The sequence below is a fragment of the Lolium rigidum genome, chromosome 5, assembly GCF_022539505.1.
Source record: "Lolium rigidum isolate FL_2022 chromosome 5, APGP_CSIRO_Lrig_0.1, whole genome shotgun sequence".
Lineage (NCBI taxonomy): Eukaryota > Viridiplantae > Streptophyta > Magnoliopsida > Poales > Poaceae > Lolium > Lolium rigidum.
This window is the reverse complement of record NC_061512.1, coordinates 167759009-167767948: the sequence shown is the minus strand read 5'-3', so window position 1 is coordinate 167767948 and position 8940 is coordinate 167759009. Positions and strand designations below refer to the sequence as shown.

At 47.4% G+C, this 8940-nt stretch overlaps 1 long non-coding RNA gene across 1 annotated transcript; it reads right to left on the bottom strand.

The window, feature by feature from the left end:
• Positions 1-215: 215 nt before the first annotated feature.
• On the bottom strand, positions 216-653 carry LOC124652334. Its single transcript, XR_006987659.1, has 3 exons — positions 590-653; positions 354-420; positions 216-251 (listed from the first exon to the last, which is right to left on the bottom strand). It is a non-coding gene; the product is annotated as an uncharacterized LOC124652334 (long non-coding RNA).
• Positions 654-8940: the final 8287 nt, after the last annotated feature.

The following is an 8940-nucleotide window of genomic DNA, read 5'->3' as shown; positions in this document are numbered from 1 at the left end:
CCGTATTATGATCCAAAGCCCTAAAACTAATCTTCATATATTTACAACAGCTGGTAAGATGGTCCTGCATGTGCAACCACAGGTGTTAAATATGAGTATCTGAGAACCATGCTACTGAAGTCTAAGGGGCGAAGGGGAATCTGCTTTCAGGATGATCCAAATCTAAAACCTACATATAAGGCATCGGGAGCTAATCATTTACCTTCATATTTACATAGTAATGCCTCAACTAAGGTTGTTCCTGGCCTAACCTGCAAATACCATCGGAACCAAATTAATAATGTGCTCACCCAACACCTCAGTAACCAATCGCAGAACACAAAAACGTAAATAAATGGGCACACATAGTTTACCTTTTAGCCTCGTGAACGTCTCTGCTGCAAAAATCAGCCACTTGACTTGCCTGTTCTTTTCTAGCCCCTGCAATGGAACAAAAAAAAATAATTTACTATTAAATTGACTACATTTGCAGCTCGCATCTATGTTTTCCACTGATCATGTTACTATAAAATATAAAGTAGAACAAAATACAATATATAGTAGAGCAGACGAATAAAGCAAAGGGGAAATTAAGAGAGCATTACTTGACCTTATTCATGATGGAGTATGTTCAACACCTACAGACCACAAGATAAGCTTGTGAATAATTCCTCATGGCAATTTTCCAGTAAACAAAATTAAATATCCGCTGCAACCAAGCCCTCGTGCATCTGATCAGAACCTGACAGTATGAACAACTGAACTTAGACGAGCAAGAACAGGGACGTAGGAACCAGCAGCTATGCTTAGCGGACGAAAAAAAAAGGATTGGAAGATGCTCACCTTGGGGTCATATGCACTGGCCGAACTCGCCCTCAAGCGAGTGCACGAGCTCGCATCCAGCGTGTACTGCTGCTCTACGTTCACACATGATTCGTCCCCAACGCCATGGTGTCCGGGAGAAGGATGCACGGGCGCGAGGAACAGGGGCACCTATTCCTGGCCGTGGCAACCCTAGATAGCCGGCGGAGCTGAGGCAGGAGACGGTGACCTGGTAGGGGTCAACCGGTGCTAACAGAGAGCATCTAGCAACACACACAAGGGAGGAGAAGAATGGGGAGAAACTCACCGCACACCTCATCAGCTAGCGCCGCTCCTCGCCCGCGCTGCGGAGGCCAGGGACTTCGCTCGTGCGTAGTCCACCTGGGCGTAGCTCCGGCGTGCCAAGCCTCACCGTCGCGCTGTGGCGCCTCCTCCCACCATACGCACGGCTTGGCCGCTTCGATTTGGAGGGGCGCCATGTGAAGCTCTTGCTCAGATCCGCCCTATTTCTTAGTTCCCTCACGTTCTTTTACTCCCTGAGTATTTAGGGAAAAAGAAACAGGATCTATTTGACCTGCACACAGATGTTCTGAAAAGCAACAATTAGTAATTATGAATCAGAGTGAGCATCATGAGAATTTCTCATCCAAGATGTTGAAACCTATCTATCTCTTTTTTCTTCCTGACCCTTTCAGCCACAGGTAGCAATAGCGATGTATCTTGCCTTCAACATAAGCAATTTTATATGCCTCAAAAGGAGAAACTGACAAAGTTTCCAATTTCCAGATCTACCAATATTGAGCCGTAAAACCCAAAACATGTCAGATAAATGAATTTTTATGTCCTATACTAAACCATACAATTTTCTCTCATAAAAACTCGCATACCATTAATGAGTGGTATTACATTGTTACCACTCTAAAAAGGGGGGCAAAAGAATATTTATGCACCTATTATTGAGTGGTATTACCATGCTACCAATCTGAAACAGACATGTATATGCCAGAGTAGGTCTAGTACCATGAACGCCATCTCCGGTTAAGAATTCAGCCCTATCGATAGGACATCATTTGAGCACTGGCCCTCTAACTGTGTTGACAACCGGCAATGCTTTTCCCTATCACCAAACCTGAATAGGACCTTCAAAAAACAGGGTAAAAAACAAGGAATGCTATGCACGGGCTCATAGCCTCCTCCCCAATCCTTGCTTCTCACAAAGAGACTACAAGGAAGCAACAAGCAGCAGCTAGTAATTATGAATCAGAGTGAGCATCATGAGAATTTCTCATCCAAGATGTTGAAACCTATCTATCTCTTTTTTCTTCCTGACCCTTCCAGCCACAGGTAGCAATAGCGATGTATCTTGCCTTCAACATAAGCAATTTTATATGCCTCAAAAGGAGAAACTGACAAAGTTTCCAATTTCCAGATCTACCAATATTGAGCCGTAAAACCCAAAACATGTCAGATAAATGAATTTTTATGTCCTATACTAAACCATACAATTTTCTCTCATAAAAACTCGCATACCATTAATGAGTGGTATTACATTGTTACCACTCTAAAAAGGGGGGCAAAAGAATATTTATGCACCTATTATTGAGTGGTATTACCATGCTACCAAACTGAAACAGACATGTATATGCCAGAGTAGGTCTAGTACCACGAACGCCATCTCCGGTTAAGAATTCAGCCCTATCGATAGGACATCATTTGAGCACTGGCCCTCTAACTGTGTTGACAACCGGCAATGCTTTTCCCTATCACCAAACCTGAATAGGACCTTCAAAAAACAGGGTAAAAAACAAGGAATGCTATGCACGGGCTCATAGCCTCCTCCCCAATCCTTGCTTCTCACAAAGAGACTACAAGGAAGCAACAAGCAGCAGCTAGTAGCACAACAGAACCAAGAACACAAGAACACGGCACAGTACCCACAAAGCGACGTGAGACGGAAAGAGAGGAAGTAGGAGCTCACCTGCCTAATGGAGATGAGAATGCTTCGAGGAAGAGAGACGTTGGCAGGCATCTCTCACCATTTTTTGAGCCCATCATCTACACAAAAATAACCAGACAAGTAATGAAAGAAAGGATCAGACCTAGAAAAATAAAAGAGTCGACAATAAATCAACATATAATAATTTGTTTTTCTAAATAAAAAATGCAGTCCTAAGAATTTCCAGGCTAGTTAAAAGACATTGCGCTGCCTATCAATATTACAAAGCCATAAGAAATGGTCAACATGGCAAGACTGTCCAGTGCTCAAACAGGCCTAGAATGGCACACTCGGAAATAGTATAAAGATAGAGATGAGTGTACCATTCTTCTATGCCAAACTAAACTAAATACCAAGTTATAGATGGCAAAAAATTCACCCTCCTCCAAGGCTCCAACACAAGAATTTTAGCAAGTAATGGTCACCTCCTACCTCCAAATCACCTTCCTGTGACTTTTCTCTTTGCTCAAATCCATGGCAAAGCTGCAAAAACAACAGCAAATCATCATCAATATCAAGAGTTTTAATGAGCTGAATAGCAGACTGACCAAATCGATTCATGAATCTAAATATGCATATATGAAGAATGTGGCCAGAAAAAATAAGAAAAATACACATCCAAATATATGTATGCAGATCACGTGAGGGAGTGCTGGCTCCAATCTCTCTTCACATCCAAGCATGACAAACACCCATCACAGAGACTCGCACTTTCTATTCGTCATCCAGCCGCTAGTGTTCTAGGTCAAGGGGAAGAGGGGGAAAGGGGAGAGACGAGATTGAGGGTGGGTAGAGAGAGCACGGGCTGAGACAGAGAGACTGGGAGGAGCTCACCTATGAACTGTGCCCGCCATCGCCGCTCGTTGCTCGAAGTGCGCTGCCCCGCTCGTTGCTCGAAGTGCGCCGCTGCTGAATCCGTGCTCCACCTCTGTCCCAGTGCCGCCCCTCACTGCTCCTCCACCTCTGGCGCTCGGTAGGTCGAGGACGGCGGCAGCTCGGGGTCGCGGAAGAGGAGCGAGGGGGCGAGGCACGCCGACGGCGGCGGCTCGGGGAGAAGAGGAGGCGCGGGGGAGGAGAGGATGAGGAAGTGGAGGGGGTATCGGGTCGGATCGGGAGTGGATTTCTCGATCTAGGTTTTTACCCCAATTTGTGATCTGGGTGACCTGAAACAAGGAGCGTCGCTGCCTCTGTCCGCTGGTCCCGCACACGTCTGGTCCCAGCCGTCAGTGACCCATCCAGAGAAGCACCGAGTGAGGAAAAAGTTACCACATCCGACGGCTGCTGTTAAAAGCGGGTCCGAAATTTTACTGTAGTGAGGAAACGAGCGACCAGGATTCGTTTGCCCCTCTCTGGTGGCCTGGTTGGCCGGGTAGTCTAGGATCATTTATAGGAGAAATACCTATAAAGACGATGTGACCGGTCGGGGAAGGCATACCGACGCCAGCAGCCGCGGTAGTCAAGGCGTCGAAGGGGCCAAGGGGATCTTTCCTCACCTTTTCTGCTCAAGATCCCACCGTGTTGGGTCGATTCCGGCGGCCGCTCCAGCTCCCTCTCTGGTATTCTTCCGCGACCCCTCCCTCCACATCCTCTCCGGCGCATCCTCCGACAACCACTGCCGACCTCGAGCCCACCCAGCCGTGCGCTCTGACGGCCACCTCCGAGCCGGCCGTTCCTGCTCGAGTCCGCTTCCATGGAGAGGAGACCGAGCATCTGCGCTCCCCTCTCGGCTCCGGCCACCAGCGCCGGCCCTTCAGCGTGCTGCCAAAGAGGCGGACATACCCGATCCAGGCGGGCAGCATCGAGGCACGGACGTCGGCCTCCACGACAACGCCGTCCTCTCCTCCACCGCCGCCATCTCGATGAGCACATATTGAAAGGTGAAGAGCATGCGACTGGTTGGAGATATTGGTGAGTCAAGCATTTTGCTCCTTGAATTCTAGCAGTGTTAGTCGAGAATAGCTTTGCTACTGTACAACATGAATTGGATGATGCTCCTGTAGACTGTAGTGAAAATAGCATCAGTACACTTCATTGTGATGCGAATCAGAGTGTTTTATGTGTCTGCTACTTTCTGATAAGCTGAATCAGTGTAGCATCTATCAACTTGCAGGTCAACTTGCTAAGTGCTAGTGCGTAACTGATTGTTAGTTGTCATCTTGGATCAAGTATGTGCTTTGGAGAATGAGATGCTTCTGAGGATTAAGCAGCAAGGCCTTGACATAACGCCCAAAATTCTCCGGCAACTCACAACGGACCTCGACGTCACCGCGCCGTGTGCTCCGTCGGCCGCCTCCGGCAAGCTTCGCCCAGCATTTTCGGGTCTATCCCGCTGAAAACGCTGCCATAGCCACGAGGCAGAGCAGCTGCTTGCCTCTTCCGGATCCGACCACCAGCGCCAGCCCTGCAGCGCCGCCATCTGTTCGTCTGATTCATTGTGCTAGGTTGGGAATGAGCTGGTTTTGGAAGGGGAAAAACATGCGGCTGGTCTGGATATTGGTGAGTCAAGCATTTTGCTCCTTGATTTTTTATAGTGTTAGTCTATAATAGCTTGGTTTATGAACTTTGGTTCTGTATAACTTGAATTGTATGATGTTCTTGTAGTTAAAACTGCATCAGTACAATTCACCTTGATCCGAATTGGATTGTCTGCACAGGCAGATTTCTCCAATAGCTGAAAATGCAGAAAATATTCTGATCATTATGATTATTAAATAGATGATTTAATCTGTGCGGATGGTATTCATATGATTAAACCAAACACTTTATTTTGTTGTTCAGGACACTGTAATGGAGAGGTTTTCAACTAAGGTTAAAGTTCAGGAACTAAATTGAACCGTTGCATTTCAAGTTCGGAAGTCTGGCATGACTTAGGCAGTCTAAAACAACTCTTCTTACTCTTCGGGTACCAAGGAGTAGAACGTTTTATATGACTACCTGCTTAATCACAACAAGGTACGGTTTATATTCGCTCTCCATGGGATCTGGGCGTCGACCCGATGGCTAGCGGCGTGCGGTTAAGCTGCACGCGCTGCCCGTGACCCGCGTTCGAGCCCCCGCTCCGCAGGTGTTGTGCCCCTGATTGTTGTTGTGCCCCTGATTGTTATAGCTTACTTAGCTATTATGCAATAATTAGGAATTCCTTTACTTGATTGATTTTTAGTTCTGCACCAGAATAGATGAGAATTTTCTCAATAATTTTAAATTTGAAAAGTAAGTTGCTATTGAATTTACTCACTAATAGTTACTGGTTGCTTTTTCATTTCATCGTGTATACATTGCCTTCACTTAGTTGATTTTGTTTTTTGCTAAAAACAAAACATGCATGTATAACCGAAAATACAAACTGAATCAATTAGTTACTTCTGCATAAGAAACAATATGCTGTGTTGCCTTATTTTGACTATCATATTTCTTCTTTACATGCATAATTTTCGGAGTCATTTTGAACATAAGTAAATTAGCACTAAGAAAAATAAATTGTGGGATAAGGAGCTGTGGCAAGACAACAAAAATATTATAGTATTTAGCAACACTTCACAACCATTACACTTTGAAAGCTGCTCAAATCTTCAAGTGTTAAGAACTTCCTTGTAGACTATGTTCAAAGTGGTGGTTACTAAGGACTCGGTTCTTTTTTTCTTTTCTTTGAATTCTTGGTTTTGTCCTTTCCATCGTCCTTGATGGCGAGAATCTTGATGTTACTTTTCGCGGTGGCTCTGGACAAGGCAACGTAGAGCTGGCCATGAGAAAACACCGGCTCCGGTAGGTACACGCCTACAGTTGGGATGGTCTGCCCTTGTGCCTTGCTGATTGTCATGGCAAAGCTGAGCCTGATGGGGAACTGCTTCCTCTTGAATCTGAACGGGAACATGTCATTGTCGGATGGGCATAGAGGTATCCGAGGAAGAAACACCCTCTCTCCTGCATGCTGCCCCACGACGATCTCTGCGTCGATGGCGTTACTCTGGAACCCATTGACCACAAGCCTCGTGCCGTCATGGTTTTAAAGGCGTCGCCTAAGCGACGCTTAAGCGTCAGAGCGCTCCAGGAGGTCAAGGCGTCGACGTCGCCTTCGTTTCCTGTCCAAGGCGTCCAGAGGCGTCTCTGAGGCGTCCAGAGGCGTCGCCTAGGCGCAAAATCTCCGCCTTCCTTGCTTCTGGACGCCTCGGTCAGGTCGAGCGGGAAACTGCGATGGCGGGAGGGAAAACTGAAATTGGCGGTCATGGGAGGGAAATTGGGGGCCAGGGATGGGGAAAGAGAGGGAAGAGAGAGAGGGGAACATACCAGGGGAATCGATTGGGAGAGAAGAGAGAGAGGAGGGAGCTCCTCTCACGCGGCCTCCCCAGCTCCGGCCAAGCTTGTGGCTGCCTCTCCGCCCGGCCTCCTCCTCCTCCTCCTTGCCCCATGGAGACGGGAGAGGCGGCGGTCGCTGCGACGGAGAGCCGGCGGTCAGCGACGGGAGAGCCAGGAGAGCCGGCGGCGCTAACAGTTGAGGACGACGTGCTCGTGTGCGGTTCCTGGGATCGCTAGGGTTAGGCTTTAGATAGTTAGTTGGGCTTTTTGGGCTGAAAGGGGCTTTTGGGCTGAAAGAGGACGACGTCTTGGACAGGAAACGAAGGCTTCAACTTCAACAGAGGCGTCGCCTTGCAACGCGCCTTAGGCGCCTATGCGTCCAGGCGCCCCCCCATCGCCTTGGGACGCCTTGGCGCCTTTAAAACCATGCGTGCCATTACATAGCCCGTTAGCTGGGTCGATATTCCTCAACAGTATAATAGGGCAATTTATCTTCAGTTTAAGTGCGTGCGGGGGAAGCCCATTAGGAGTTAGGTCATTGAGGAACTCTTGAGGATAGTAGTCGTGTGGATCGTCCTCCGCGCTATCGAAGCTATAGTATATCCTCTCCTCGCCCTGAAAATGCTCAATCATGTGCATGTTTATTCCACCGACGTTGTCGTTCCTTGTGGAGAGGATCGCTCGAGAAGTCATGTAATTAGGATTTTCATGTTGTGTTCTAGGGCAGGGAACACGTGGTCGATCAACTTCTTTATATCTGCCGTGTCATTGCCTGTAGACGACACACATATATCTTCGGGAAGCCGGATGTTTCCGTCATCGTCGGTTTCCTCGGTGTCGTTACCCACCCTCAGGAGGTAATCCGCGAACCACTCGTCGCTTTGTGCCCTCATGTTCTTGACGAGCCTTAGCTGGCGCATGCCCTTCCAGAGGTTTGAGCTCCGCAGGCTTGCATCGATTATCTGACCCGTGACCCTTTCCTCACTACAGGAAGCACCTGCCTGAAGTCCCCACCAAACACGACGGTCTTGCCCCCGAAAGGTCGATCTAGGTATTCCATGATGTCTTGCATGCTTCTGTATAACGCCTCAATTGCCTGCCGTTTTGTCATGCTTGCCTCGTCCCATAGAATGAGTGAAACCATCCTCAGGAGCTTCGCTGTCCCACTCTGCTTAGTGAAGCTGGATGGTTTTCCTTCTTCAAGGTTTAGTGGGATCTTAAACCTGGAGTGGGCTGTCCTTCCTAACTTTTTTTGATCAGAGTGAAAAAAAGATTGTCGACGAGTGCACATTAAGTGATTGAAAAAAGAAACCTTCTCTGAATCTGGGTTTTGTGTTGGTTAATTCTGATGCAGCTTTGTTCGAGGATTTGAAACGAATGGGAGCAGGTGTTGTTATGCGGAATCACCTGGGTATCTGCATTGGTGCATGTCGCCAGCATCTCCAGTGGTGCATTGGAAGCTCTTGCTGTCTGCCAAGCGGTTTTGCTGGCTCAAGAGAAAAACTTGGACAAGGTGATTTTCGCATCAGATTGTCTCTCGTTGATTCAGCGCCTTAACTCGTCGACTTTGGATCACTCCTCTGTGGGTATCCTAGCTGGTGAAATCAAGTCGTCGACGTCTTGAGGTTCGGAGGATGAATGATGTTTGTTTGAACATTATGGCTATCTGATATAATATAGAAAAAAATAAATGGTTTTCGGCAGGGTCTAAGTGCAAGGTTGAGAGAGGCAAATGAAAAATTAGCTAAGATGAGAAGGGAAGAAGAATCTAAATGGGCGCAAAGAGCAAAGGTTAAACATGTGCAAGAAGGAGGAAATAATACGAAATATTTCCATCTAATTGCTAATGG